The sequence below is a fragment of the Phocoena sinus genome, chromosome 2 (genome assembly GCF_008692025.1).
Source record: "Phocoena sinus isolate mPhoSin1 chromosome 2, mPhoSin1.pri, whole genome shotgun sequence".
In the NCBI taxonomy this organism is placed as follows: Eukaryota; Metazoa; Chordata; class Mammalia; order Artiodactyla; family Phocoenidae; genus Phocoena; species Phocoena sinus.
Genome location: NC_045764.1, coordinates 49,342,527 through 49,356,944, shown reverse-complemented (window position 1 = coordinate 49,356,944; position 14,418 = coordinate 49,342,527). Strand labels below are relative to the sequence as shown.

Here is a 14,418-nt window from a genome sequence, read left to right as displayed (position 1 = left end):
TAGATACACAAAATGTGTTTATCTACAATGGAATATTGAGCCATAAAGTGGAATGAAGTACTGATACATGCTACAAAAGAATGAACTTGAAAAACATTATGATAGGTGAAAGATTTTAGACATAAAAGGTCACATATTATATGATTCCATTTATATGAAGTATCCAGAATAGGAAACTCTATAGAGACAGGAAGTATATTAATAATTGCCAGAGGCTGGGTAAAGGGGGAAATGGGGAATGAGTACTTTTTTTTAGTCTGTGAGTATCAGAGATTTACTACTTTTTTACATATATATAAATTCTTTTTTTATGTTCTTTTCCATTATGGTGTATCTCAGGATAGTGAATAGAGTTCCCTGTGCTATACAGTAGGACCTTGTTGTTTATCAATCCTATGTGTAATAGTCTGCATTTACTAACCCCAACCTCCCACTCCATCCCTCCCCCATCCCCCTCCCCTTTGGCAACCACAAGTCTGTTCTCTATGTCTGTGACTCTGTTTCCTTTTCATAGATAAGTTCAGTTATGTCATATTTTAGATTCCAAATATAAGTGATATCATATGGTACTTGTCTTTCTCTTTCTGACTTACTTCATTTAGTATGCTAATAAAAATATGGAATGCTTTGCAAATTTGCAAGTCAGCCTTGCACAGGGGTCATGCTAATCTTCTCTGTATAGTTCCAATTTTAGTATAAGTGCTGCCGAAGTAAGCATGAGAATGACTACTTAATGGGCATAGGGTTTCCCTTTGGGGTGATACAAATGTTTTGAAACTAGATAGAGGTCATTTTTGCACAACATTGGGAGTATCCTAAATGCCACTGAATTGTATACTTTAAAAGAGTTAATTTTATGTTATCTGAATTTGACCCCAGTTTAAAAAATCTATGGTGGGATTTCAAGAATCCAAGAGCAAAGCTTTAAAAACAGGTGAGAAGAATACATTTCTTTTTTTTTTGCGGTACGTGGGCCTCTCACTGTTGTGGCCTCTCCCATCGTGGAGCACAGGCTCCGGATGCGCCGGCTCAGTGGCCATGGCTCATGGGCCCAGCCGCTCCGCGGCATGTGGGATCTTCCCGGACCTGGGCATGAACCCGTGTCCCCTGCATCGGCAGGTGGACTCTCAACCACTGCACCAACAGGGAAGCCCAACATTTCTTAAATGCTATACACGCACATAGAGACCCATACAGATGTAGATACAGAAGTCCCAATACGGGGACTATTATATATTGGCAAGGTATGATGGTTAATTTTATGTGTCAGCTTGATTGGGCCAGGGGATGCTCAGATATTTGGTTAAACATTAATCTGGGTATTTCTGTGAAAGTGTTTTCCATGAAATGAACGTTTAAATCAGTAGATTACTTAAAGCAGATTTCCTCCCTGATGTGGGTGGGCCTCAACCAATCAGTTGAAAGTCTGAATAGAACAAAAAGGCTGATTGTCCTGAGTAAGAGACAATTTCTTCTGCCTGACTGCATTCAAGCTGGGACCTTGACCTTCGCTTGCCTCCAGACTAGAAATACTTAATCTACTCTCCTGAGTCACCATCTTGCGATTCACTCTATCTTGGGACTTGTCAGCCTTCATAATTGCATGAGCCAATTCCATATAATACATCTCTTTATATTTGTACCTCTATCTATCTATCTATCTATCATCTACCTTCTTATCTATCTCTCCGATTGGTTCTCTGGAACCAATACAGAGAACACTAATATACCAATTTACCAAGTTTCTGACACAATTATTCTTCTTTTCATTTTCTTTCTGATCTTTCTTTCTGTTAACCTTTTTATCCTTTCTATATAATGTCCTATTGTCTACATGACTTTACTTCAAGTAGTCTCACACTTAATGGCAAACAAAATTGCTTATCCAACCTGAGATTAAAATTTTATCAGAAAATAAAGCTAACAACTCCACTGTTCTTTTGACCGAAAGTTAATTTTAGCAAGTGTGAAAATGTCACCAAATTATGTTTCTGTGTCTTTTTCTTCATAAGAGAAAAGGTGTTGTTTAGTTGTGTCTTTTCTGATATGCTAGCTTTATAATGAAATGTCCAGGTTCCCCTCCAATCACACAGCCCATTGGTATGTTATGAAAGAGTTTATGACTCTCATTAACTTTGATGGTTATAATTAAATGAAGCTGTGGAATAATCCAGGGCCAGCCCTCTGGAGTGCTCCTAATTCAGTTTCCATAGACATTCACGAGATGATGAGTGTAGCTAAGCCAGAGTCCATGATACTGTGATTTAAATATCTATTGTCTGAAAATAAAAATCTTTCCCTAAAGAAAAAATAAAAGGCCAGACATAGATAAAATTCAATATGGAGAGATCATTGTGTATTAGCACAGTGACATAGTGGACAAAGCTTCAGAGAAGAGGTGGCGCTTCATCTGGGTGTTGACCTAATTTAGTGGGGAAGGAAAGGTAAGAGGCAACTATTGAGCCCTTACAATGAGCTCTCATTAACTCTCACAAAAGCCTTGTAAAGAACATAGCATTACCCCATTGTAGAGATGAGTAAAACCCATGGTTTTGTCCTTGTAAACTTTGTGGCAGAAAGCAGATGTCTCAGCTATGAGAACTGAAGCTGTGCATATATGAGTGTCCTAGACATGTCTGGATGATGAGGTATAGAACCAACAGGTGTTGTCTGCTGGACAGTGGACAAGAATTACAGGAGTGTCTCATTGCATCCATCCCTCCAAGAGTCTTGCACTGGTGTCCCATCATCTTATGCCTGATTCAAGGAAGGCAGTGCTGCAAAAAGAAGTGAGAAAAAACAGAAAGGGCCAAGTCACTGAGCCCTCCAGAAGACATTCAGTGAGTAAGGAAGTATTCTTGGGAGAGGCAACAATGTGGCACCCAGGTGTGAAGGTAAGAGATGGAGGAGTGGGTGCAGTGTGTTAGCTTCATAGAAACAGCATCAGGCATTCCCTAGGGATGTTGAAGCAGGAGTGGAAAGTGTCAGTTGTTAGACAAAGAAGTCTCTCTGGAGCAGAGGGGAGGTATTTTCCAGAGATGCTGAGAATTCTGAGCAGAGGGGTCAGGAAAAGTGCAAGTTTAGGGCCTGCCTTAGTGAGTGGGGGCTGAGTCAGATACCTGGTGCTACCACCATCATGACCCTGAGTTTACCTCTGCCTGTAGTGGCCTGGAAAATACACAATGGTAAGTATACCATTCTTTGTGTGAGGTTCTCAACTTAGTGAAATGGAAGCACAATTGGATTCTAATAAATATACACAAAAAGAATGGACAAGTTGACCAATGCTGCAGAATATAATTCAGAAGGCAATCAGCGAATATTTACAGCTTTAGTATATGATAAAGGTAGACTTTCAAACCAGTGTGTAATGAATGGTGTTGAAATAATTTGTTATCCAAATCAAAGTAATCAAATTAACTTGGGAAAAAGTGAAGTTAGTTCACTTTCTTACACCATGGAAACAAAATTCTAGACAAACCAAATTCCTAAATGACTAAAACATCACAAAAGCATTAGAAGAAAAGTAGAATATATTTCTAACCTTGAGAGTAGGAAAGGGATTTTATAAGAAACAAAATGCAAAAGCAATACAGAAAACAGACAGCTACATCAAATGATGTCAGGGACACATATCCAACTCTCAATGGTCCCAATGAAGCCCTTTTTCTTTGTTTGAGGTGAACAAAGACATGTCAACTCTCCCTGTCTCCATGGATGTAGGGTCCAACAGCTTTCACCCAAAACCCTTACTCACCATGTAATGTCCTTCTCAAAATCTTTTTATGCCCTAAACATGGTCCATGGATGAAAACCATTGATGTCCTCCATACTGATCTTGTATCTCACGTTGGAATAGAGCTTTTATTATCTTGGAGCCTCAGCCAAAGCTAAGGTTAAATAGCTTCATTTTAACATCTGTGTGTGTGTGTGTGTGGTGGGGGGGGGTTGTGCACATGTGTGCATGCACAGGCATGTGTCTGATGGCACTTCAAATTGATAGCACTAGTAATCCCAGGGAGGGGAATTGAGTAGAGTGGTGAGTTGTCAAGTGGGACTTCAACTTTATCTGTAATTGTTTCAGTTTTTATAGTGACAATATATTCATGGATTACTTGGGTAATGAAAAATAATGAAACTAACTGTAGTCTGTGCTTGTTGAGTTTCTGCAACTTAATTTCTATCTGCCAATGAAATAAATCTGAAACCTTTCATTTGGGTTAATCGCCCAACTAAATGTGTTGTTCTGTTGGAAGAAAACCAAATTGTGAGGCACTATTCAGGGCTCTGTGCTGTGGATTGCTATATGGTCTCAGCATCGGTCTTTTGCTGTTCCCTCTTTCTAGATATGTACTCAGTATGTAATATACATTTGCTCTGATACTTTGACTTCCTGGCCCCTGACTGACCTAAAGGGATAAACAACAAATCCAGCAACTTTCTCTCTTGCAAACATGAGAGAGTACATAGCTACCTGGTTCATTTCCAGCTGGAAGCAAAGCACAGTAGGTAGGGTATTTACTCCTACCATGAAATGAAAATGGATCTCTATTTGGCTTCCCAAAATAAGCTGAAAAAATCACTTTTCCAGTGTTCAGACAGCATCCTGGGGATATTTTGGTAAGGTGGCAGACATAAAATGAACAAGGAGATTAGTCTTAGCACGTAATGTAACTTTGGCTGGAAGCACACATAGCAAGGCATGGCAGTAAAGGCACAACCCCCAACCTTCTCCAGGTGTGTTTCCTCCGGGCAATTTCTCACACTGCATTAATAATACCTTAATGATACCCATTTGGTGTTTTATAAATATTTCAAAGTACTTCTACATTTCCATTGGCCCATTTTACATCTATCATGTGCCCACAATTGTTGGTTGTGGGGTTTGGAACAGAAAGAGCCATTTTTTTCTCCCTCAGGAAGCTCAGAGTATAGTTCAGGGATGCAGACACTTAAGCCAACATTAAGTGTCAAGTTTCCTTTCCATTAAGCAAGGAAAATGCCATGAGAGAAAGAAACACAGGAGCTGTGGGAGAACAGAGCAGAGCATTGGGTGAGGTGTAAGAGAGCAGGGCCGCTTTAGGAAGAGGAAATGGCATGTGCAAATGCACCGAGGCATAGAATTGTACCTTGGGTTTTGAGGAACATAAGTTATTGAGGGCAGGACATGAGCATAGTGAAAGCTATGGCTAAATGGAGGGTCTCTGGTACTTATATCTATGGAAACTGAACCTGATCTGGAGGGAAGAACATTCAATGGATTCTAAGCAAAGAGGGGACTTGAACATATTTGCACTGCAGGATAAAGAATCAATTGGAATGAGGCAACAGTGGAGGTTGGGAGACTACTTAAGAAGCTATCTGAGCAATCTGCAGGAGTGAGGCTGCTCTAAGACAAAGGTCCTAGGAAAAGGGAGAGGCAAATGCAATTGAGAGAAGTTAAGGAAGTAGTTTCTAGAGAATTTGATGAGTTGCTGGGTGTTGGAGAGATGTGTGGACGGGAGTCTAGGTTGCTGGCTTTGGTGTCTGGATGAGTAGGGGCACCATTCACAAGGCAGTGAAAACAGTAAGGGGATTAGGGTCAGGAAAGGATTGATAAGAATGCTCTTAGAATATTTATTTTCCCATACTTTCTAATGAAATTCTAGTGGGCTAGATATGATAGAATGATGAAGTGTATCTTCTGGCAAGGAATCTTAGACGCTCAAGATAAATGGACTGATCTAATGCTCCACCTGCTTGGGACCAAGTAGGGACCAGTACTGAGTTTTATTTGCTCTGGCCCAGAGCTCCTTTAACTGAACTATGAAAGTTATGCCCCTTTGACTCTGAATCTACTTGCTTTTCCATACAAGGCAGAACATATAACAGAAGCACTTCAGGTGGAATAGAAACTGTCTTCTAAATTCATTCCTTCACTTATTCTCATACATTTATGGCACCTCTTCTGTGCCAGGCATTCTCCTAGGTGTTCAACTGTGAAAGTCTTCCTCTCACTGAGATTACATGTAAGGGGTGGAGCTGGTTATTACAGACACAAGCAATTATACAGAAGGAGGTAGATGCTACAGAGAGAAGTGCAGCAGGGAGGGGGTGGGGGTGTTGGGGATAGAAGACTGCTCCTTCCTAGAGGGTTGTCAGGGAAGGCCTTTTGGGTTACGAGATGTTGAGCAGAGATCAAAGGCAAGTCAGGGGGATCCCTGGGGAGAGTAGTCCAGGATAAGAAAATTGCAAGTGCAAAGGTGCTGCTCTGGGGAGGTGTTTGACATAGTCAAGGAGCACCGGGAAGACCCATGTGGTTGAAGCAGAGGGAGCAGGGAGAGAATGCTGGAGGTGAGATCAGAGAAGAAGTGGGTGATCAGGTTCGCAGAGCCTTAAAGACCAAAGCAAGGTCTTGGCTCCTGCCCTGAGTCAGGTGGGAGCCACTGTGGGGAAGCCACTGCCAGAGAAAAGACATGATGTGACTTGGCTCTTCCAAGGACCATACTCTGGCTGCAGGGAAAGGGCAGAAGCAAGGGGACCAGTTCAGAGTCTATCACAATAATGAAGATGAAGAAGGCTGGTGCCGGGCTTCCCTGGTGGCGCAGTGGTTGAGAGTCCGCATGCTGATGCAGGGGACGCGGGGTCGTGACCCGATCCGGGGAGATCCTACATGCCGCGGAGCGGCTGAGCCCGTGAGCCATGGCCGTCGAGTCTGCACAGTGAGAGGCCCGTGTACCGCAAAAAAAAAAAAAAAAAAAGAAGACTGGGGTCTCTGCTGGGGAGTGGGGAGAAGTTGTCACGTTCTAGATAGATTCTGAGTGTAGAGACAGCAGGTTTGCTGGTTGATTGGCAATGAGATGTGAGACAAAGACAAAATCCAAAAATAGCTCCAAGGCTTCTTCCCGAAGAGCTGCAAGCCTGAAATTATCATCTATTTTGGGGGGGGAGGAGTGGCTGAGGAGAATGAAACAAGCAGGTTTGGTAGCTGGAGGAAGATATTTGATTTTGAACATGTTAATTTGAGACGTTCATTAGACAACAAAGTGGAAATATTGAACAGGTGATTACCCATGAGTCTGGTGTTGAGCATTGAGGTCTGTGATGGACATAAAACCTCGAGAGTCATTAGCATTTAAATGTTACTTAAAACAATGAAGCTTGATGAGATTATGCTGCTGATTTATAGGTCAAGTAATGTAGGGACTGAGACCTGGCCACTGGAGACCATTAGCCCATGGAGGTGACCGTGACATCGACAAGTGCTGTTTTGATGGAGTGGTGGGGACAGAGCATAGAGTGAGCGGAGGGAAATTGAAGACTGCAAGCACAGACAAATATTTCAAGGAGTCATGTTGTAAAGGTGAGTGGACAATGGGAGAGGTGTCTGGGGTCGGGGGAGGTAGAGTTAATGTTTCCTTCTTTTTAATGGACAATATTACTGATAATGCTGATAGGATCTAGCGTAGACTGGAGAAAAAGACAAATTTATGCTGCAGGAGTGATAACACTAGACTGTGCATACATCAAGCTAACTAGCAGGTACTACATTTATTGAAAAGAGGAGGTGAAGTTGCCTAAGAACTATTAAATGGGCAGAATCTAGTCTCCAGGATGAGGAAGGAGCTGGCTAGAATGGCTTACATTATAAAATAAATGTGTTGGGACACCTAGTTGTCCACTGAGGATGAAAAAATATTGGATTCACACTTGTACTTTAAAACAGATTCCAGATGTATTAAAATTTTAAAAGCCAAAGAATGCAATTATAAAAGTATTAAAAGAAACTACAGAAGAAATTTTAAATGTAACCTTGTGGTATGGAAGGCCTTTTGTGAGTATGCCTCAAAAATAAGAACCCCAAAATGAAAAGGTTGATAATTTAATTCTTGTACAAATATAAATATTTCATGTAGCTAAAATAGCCAAATATTAAAAAATACAGGGGAAAATATTTGTAATTCGTAGGACCAATAAAGAGCTAATTTCCAAAATGTATGGACTATTTACAAATCAGTAAAATAAAGACAAATGGGGGAAATGAGGAAAGGTCATTTGTTATATATTGGTATAACTTGTATGTAAGGTGGCCTGGCAATAGCTTTCAAAAGTAATTTTGTCCTGGAAATTCCATTATAGACATTTTTTCCTGCAAATAAACTTTTATGTGTGTGAAATATTGACCAAGGATATTTGCAGCAGGATTCTTTGTAACAGCAAAATATTGGAGGAAACCTAGAGGTGGTCTATCAATCGGAGAGTAGTGTTATATATTATGAAACAGTTATATACAGGACTATATATACAGGACTACTATGTAGCCATTAAAAAGAACAAGGCAACTCTTTTGCCCTTTATATCTCTAAGATACATTGTTAGATCAAAAAAATCATGATGTATAGAACAGTTACAGTGGGGGAAGAGGAGGGTGGGATGAATTGGGAGATTAGGTTTGATATAAATATACTACCTTGTGTAAAGTAGATAGCTAGTGGGAACCTGTGGTATAGCACAGGGAGCTCAGCTCGGTGCTCTGTGATGACCTAGATGGGTGGGATGCCGGGAGTGGGGTGGGAGGGAGGTCCAAGAGGGAGAGGATATATGTATACGTATAGCTGATTCACTTCATTGTACAGCAGAAACTAACACACCATTGTAAAGCAACTATACTCTAATAAAAAAACGAACAAACCATGATGTATAGAAACAGTTTATATCATGTCCCATAGAAAAAAGACAAAGTATTAAAAAGCAGTAATTTTGTTAAACCTCATTGGTAACCCAGAAAATGTAAAATAAGGCACTAGCATTTTTTTTTAAATTACAGATTAAATATATCCACCATTGTTAAAGGTGTGGGTAAATTTTTTAAGCCTCATCGTAACCGAGAAAATGTAAAATAAGGCACTAGCATTTTTTTAAAAATTACAGAGTAAATATATCCACCATTGGTAAAGGTGTGTGTAAATGGCTTTTTTATAAATTATTAGTAGCAGTATAAAATGGTAGGAACATCTTAGAAAGAAAATTTGAAGTATCCAAGTGTGTTCAAAATACCTATGCTGGTTAACCAAGTAATTCTATTTCTAGAAAATTAAACTATATGCACATTCACACATGTTCTGCAAAGTATATACAAGATATTAATTGTTTTATTACTTGAATAACAAAGAATAGAAACAAATTAAATGCCCATTAATAGAGAATGATTAAATAAATTATATTTCATGTACACCATGGACAAGTCCAAAGTGCATGCTCTTAACATACACTGCCTCTCATTCTATACTGCCTTCACATATTCCCAATAACTTCCTCTGAAATAGTACTCAATCAAGTAATTAATGAATTCATCCATTCATTTATCCTTTCTTGCCTTACTTTACAATCACTCACTTGGGGCATGTAGGAACCATGCATTCTGCTATGCTCTAAGGGATATTTAGATTTAAAAAAAATGTGGTCCTTGCCCTCAAAATAGCTTCAGGTGCATGTATTAAGAGCTTAATGTCATATCATCTATCACGTGGAGGATGCTCCTGTTTCACAATGCTAGTTATAAACAAGTTTCCACTGGAAATATCTCTCCTAGACAATTGGTGTGAAGTGGCTGAATCTAAATCCTATTTTTGACCCAGATTAGCAGTGTAACCTTGCACCAGTTGCTAAAACTTGCTAAGCCTCAGGCTCTTCACTGTATAATAAAGTGATGATACCAACTTTGCAAAATTTGGGGGAGGATTAAGGGAGAGATGAAGGGAGAGATGAAGATGGCATGTAAAAGAGGCTAAGTAAATGTTTGTTTGAGGGAATTCCCAGGTGGTCCAATGGTTGGGACTTGTGCTTTCACTGCTGAGGGCCCAAGTTAAATCCCTGAATCCCTGTTCGGGGAACTAAAATCCCACAAGCCGCATGGTGTGGCCAAAAAAAAAAAAAAAAAACAACAAGTTTGCTTGAAGTGCTATCACTGAGGAACTCGTATTCTAGACAGTGAGAAGACAAGTGAATAGGTAACTTCAGAAATGTTTAAGAAAAACATCATGAAAGAGATAAGCACGGGTAGGATTGCTTATAAACATTGAACATGTTTAGCCTGTGGTTCGGCTTGGGTACCAACCAATGGTGCACATCCATCAGTGACCAGCAATGCTGGTACAGGGGCCTGGAAGCCCAGTGATGTCCAGACATCACCCCTTTCACAGTTGAATCAGGGGGAGATGAGATGGGGAGCATCCAAGGGGAGAGGCCAGGGTAGCCAGAGCTATGGGAAGGATTCTGGGGGTTGCTTAAGTGAGGTTAGTACAGTGGCTATTTTCAGCAGGTACAAAAGTATTTTAATATTTTAAGCATTAGATTAAAATATTACTAGTTAGTGCCAGCTCTGTGGGAACACAGAGGAGGGACATTTATGCTGAGTACAGTCAGAGGACACTTCCTGGAGGAGGAAATTCACCAGAAAATAAAATGCGTGGAAATAGTGAATGGATTGAAACTGCATCTCCAAATTTTCCTGCCCCAAGTCTAATAAAAGGAACAACAAAAAAGGTAATAAAAAAAATTACAAAGTTTTTACCAACAGTAACCAAATAAAGAAAGAACTTGAGCTAGAACTTCAACATCCAAAGCCTGATGGCCAAGGCAAGAAAGGGAAGACCCAGAGAGAGCAGAGAGTCCTGAAAATTCCCACTGTGTACCCAGATCCTTAAAGAAGAGGGTCTCTTTAAATTTTCTTTATCTGGGAGAGACGTAGAAATAGCTGCTGGAAAAAAAGAGGTGAAATGGGAAATGTGGGACATGACAGTTACACAAGGAATTCGGGTTACTCTCAATGGAAGTGGGACCACCTCCCTATTCCCACCCCACCCAGACGACATGAGCTCCAGTAAAGAATATTCCACAAATATTTAGAGGGAGAGCAGAGCATGGGCATTTTTTAAAAAAGAAGAAAGAAAGGAAAAGGAAAGAGCAGCGTCTGTTGAGCATTCCCTGCACCTCTTTTTAACTAGTTTTCAGGGTGGAGAAAAGTGGGTGGAACAGGAGATACACATTCATCTGTAAATTATAGCTCAGTGGGAAAACAGCAACCCACACATTGTTATCCAAGCAAACAAAAGTCTGATCAGAAGTGGACAAACCTGAGTCATTTGGAAAACACATTATGGCAACCGAGTCAACCTACTTCTGGTTTTTCAGGTGAAAAAATACTTTGTGTGGGGTTGGGGGTGGGCAAGGGGAACATGATATGGAAATAAGAGGATGCCAAACTAGTAGAAAATACAGAAGGCAATTCTTAGCAACTGCTTAGTACAGAACAACTTAGTAAAAATAAAAATTTGGGTTAGGTCAAAAGGAACTGATAAAACAGTTAAATAAAAAAGGTAACTTACAGATCTAAGGACATAAGACCACAAAGTCATTCCTGAACTCAAATATAAATTAGATTTAAAAAGTGAAAAAATAAGCTACAGACTGGGAGGAAATAGTTGCAAGTCACTTATCTGTTAAAGAACTTTTACACAGAATATGCAAAGGATATTCAAAAGTCAATGGTAAGAAAACAAACAATTCAAGTTTAAAATGGGCTAAAGATTTACCCAGGTAAGATGAAAACCTATGCTCACATAAAAATCTACATGTGAATGTTTATAGCAGATTTATTTATAGTGGCCAGAAATTGGAAAGCCACAGATGTCCCTCAACTGGAGAATAGATAAACTATGGCACATCCATAAAATGCAATAATGCTCAGCAGTAAAAATGAACTAGCAAAATTGACGTGAATCTCACATGTATTATGCTAAATGAAAGAAACCAAAGTCTATGCACTGTATAATTCTATTTATATAACATTCTGGAAAAGGCAAAACTATACAGGTGAAAAGTGGATTAGTAGTTGCCAAGGCCTGTGGGTGAGAGGTAAGCTAACTACTAAGGGGCATGGGCACATTTCAGGGATGACGGGATGTTCTTTATCTTGATTGTGGTCGTGGTTACATTACTGTTTGTTAACTTGCAGAACTCTACACTAAAAAGAGTGAATTTATGGTATATAAATTGTACTTTTATAAGAAAATAGAAAGAAACTTAAAAAGTAAATAAATTAGAGACACTAAAGAACAGAGTATGAAGATGAAATTAGTGATCTAAAGAAAAGACCTAACATAATCGCAGAGAATGCAGATCAGAGAGGCACAAAGATTTAAATTTTAGGAGAGACTTCTAGTTTCCAGTTCCATATGCAAGGAGCTTGGAAGTCTCCACGCAGCCCTAACTACAAGTGAAGAAGCTAAGCAAACAGAAAAATCAACTCTTCTAACTCTTCTAAACTTTGTGTGAGAAGTGAGGTTGCAGGGCAAATTGCTGTCCCCTAAATTGGAGACACCAAAAGGTGAGAATCACAATTTATCAGAGCAAAAAATCATGGGCTGAAGCTTCTGGGGAACCAGGGCTGGGGTAGGAAAACCTGAACCGGTATTGATGAATTGTTGGAGGCACAGTGTAGATGACTCTGAGGGTTAAAAACTCCAGGAGGGTCCCAGTCACAGGGCAGCCTCCACTCTCTGTAAGCTTTACCTCCAGGAGCTCAGCTTGGTTCTTAGAGTGAATACTGATGAAAAATCCCCTTGTGTTTCTGGTGGCAGGGCGTGGGGTGGTGTGGGGCAAAGGAACCGTTTAAAATCTGTCAGAGCACTCTGTTCTTAATAATGCCTGCCCTTGAGAGAAACTTTATAACCAGACCCTTACATGCTGGGTTTTTTTTCAGAGCCTCACTGACATCAGGGAAGAGAAATAGCCAACTCCAGCCTTCTCTAGTCATCCTGTGTCAAGTAAGGGAGGGGGAAGTTCACAGTGCAGAGACATAGGCTCGCTAGTAGACTGAGACCTAAGCCTAGGATTACAGAACACCTCCCCCCTCAACCCACATTACTAAAGGCCTATTTACAGAAGTTTCTTTTACCCAGTACACCATGTCTGGCTATCAAGAAAAAATTACAAGGCATACTAATAGGCAAACAAACAAACACAGTTTGAAGAGACAGAGCAAATATCAGAACCACACGTGGCAGGGGTATTGGAATTATCAGACAGAGAATTTAAAACAGCTGTGATCATATGTTAAGAGCTTAAATGGATAAAGTAGACCACGTGTAGGAACAATGTCGGGCAATGTAAGCAGAAAGATGAAAATTCTTAGAAAGAACAAAAGAGATATGCTAGAAAAAAAAAAAACTCACTGTAACAGAAACAAAGAATTCCTTTGATGAGCTTATTAACAGACTGGCTGAATAAAGAATCACTAAACTTGAGGATATATCAATAGAAACCCCCAAAACTGAAAAGCAAAGAGAACAAAGACAGAAAAACAAAAAGAACAGATTATGCAAGAACTGCAGGACAACTGCAAAAGGTATAACATTATGTAATGAGAATACCAAAAGGAGATGAAAAAAAACAAGGACCAGGAGAAATATTTGAAACAATCAAGACTGAGAATTTCCCCCAAATTAATATGAGACCCCAAGTGCAGATCCAGAAACCTCAGAGAGCACCAAAAATAATAAATATCAAAAATAAAACCACCCCACTACACCTAGGCATATTATAATCAAACTACAGAAAATCTAAGCTAAAGAAAAAAATCCAGAGAGAAAACACACCTTACCTATAAAGGAACAAAGACAAAAATTACATCTGACTTCTCAGAAACTGTACAAGCCAGAAGAGTGTGAAGTGAAATGTGTAATATGTTGAAAGAAAAAACCCCTTCAACCCACAATTCTGTGCCTTGCAAAATTATTCTTCAAGAATGAAAGAGAAATAAAAACTTTGTCAGAGAGAAATTGAGGGAATTTGTTGCCAGTAGACATGCTTTGAAAGAAACGTTAAAATAAGTTCTTTAGAGAGAAGGAAAATAATGCAGGCCAGAGATTCAGATCTATTTATGTAAAGTAAGAAAAAGCACTGAAGAAGAAATAAGTGACTATAAAATTTTAAATTATGCTTATGTATGCATATACCAGTGAAATGAATGGTAACTATGATACAAGGAAGGAGTTAGGATTATTTCATCATAAGGTGCTCACTCACACTACCCATGAAATGGTATGGTGCTATCTGAAAGCAAACTTGGATTAGTTGTAAATGTATATTGCAAACTCTAGAACAGCTACTTAAAAAGTTTAAAAAAAGTATAACCGTTATGCTAAGAAAGGAGAGAAAATAGAATCATATAAAATGATGGTATCCAACTAAGAGGTTAAAAAAAAAGGAAAGAAATCAGAATGAATAAAATAAAATGACTTTGCAGCAAGCACTAAATTCATTTAAATATAAAACTCATTATTAATAATTACAAGAATCATGGATACAGATCATATTGCCAACATCATTGACTTGAAAATCATTTGAAAATTCTAAAATAAGAAAAATTTCTAAGTG

At 39.3% G+C, this 14,418-nt stretch overlaps 1 non-coding gene across 1 annotated transcript; it reads right to left on the bottom strand.

The window, feature by feature from the left end:
• Nucleotides 1-611: 611 nt before the first annotated feature.
• LOC116750045 lies at nt 612-718 on the bottom strand. Its single transcript, XR_004348789.1, has one exon. It is a non-coding gene; the product is annotated as a U6 spliceosomal RNA (small nuclear RNA).
• Between the last annotated feature and the right edge of the window lie 13,700 nt (nt 719-14,418).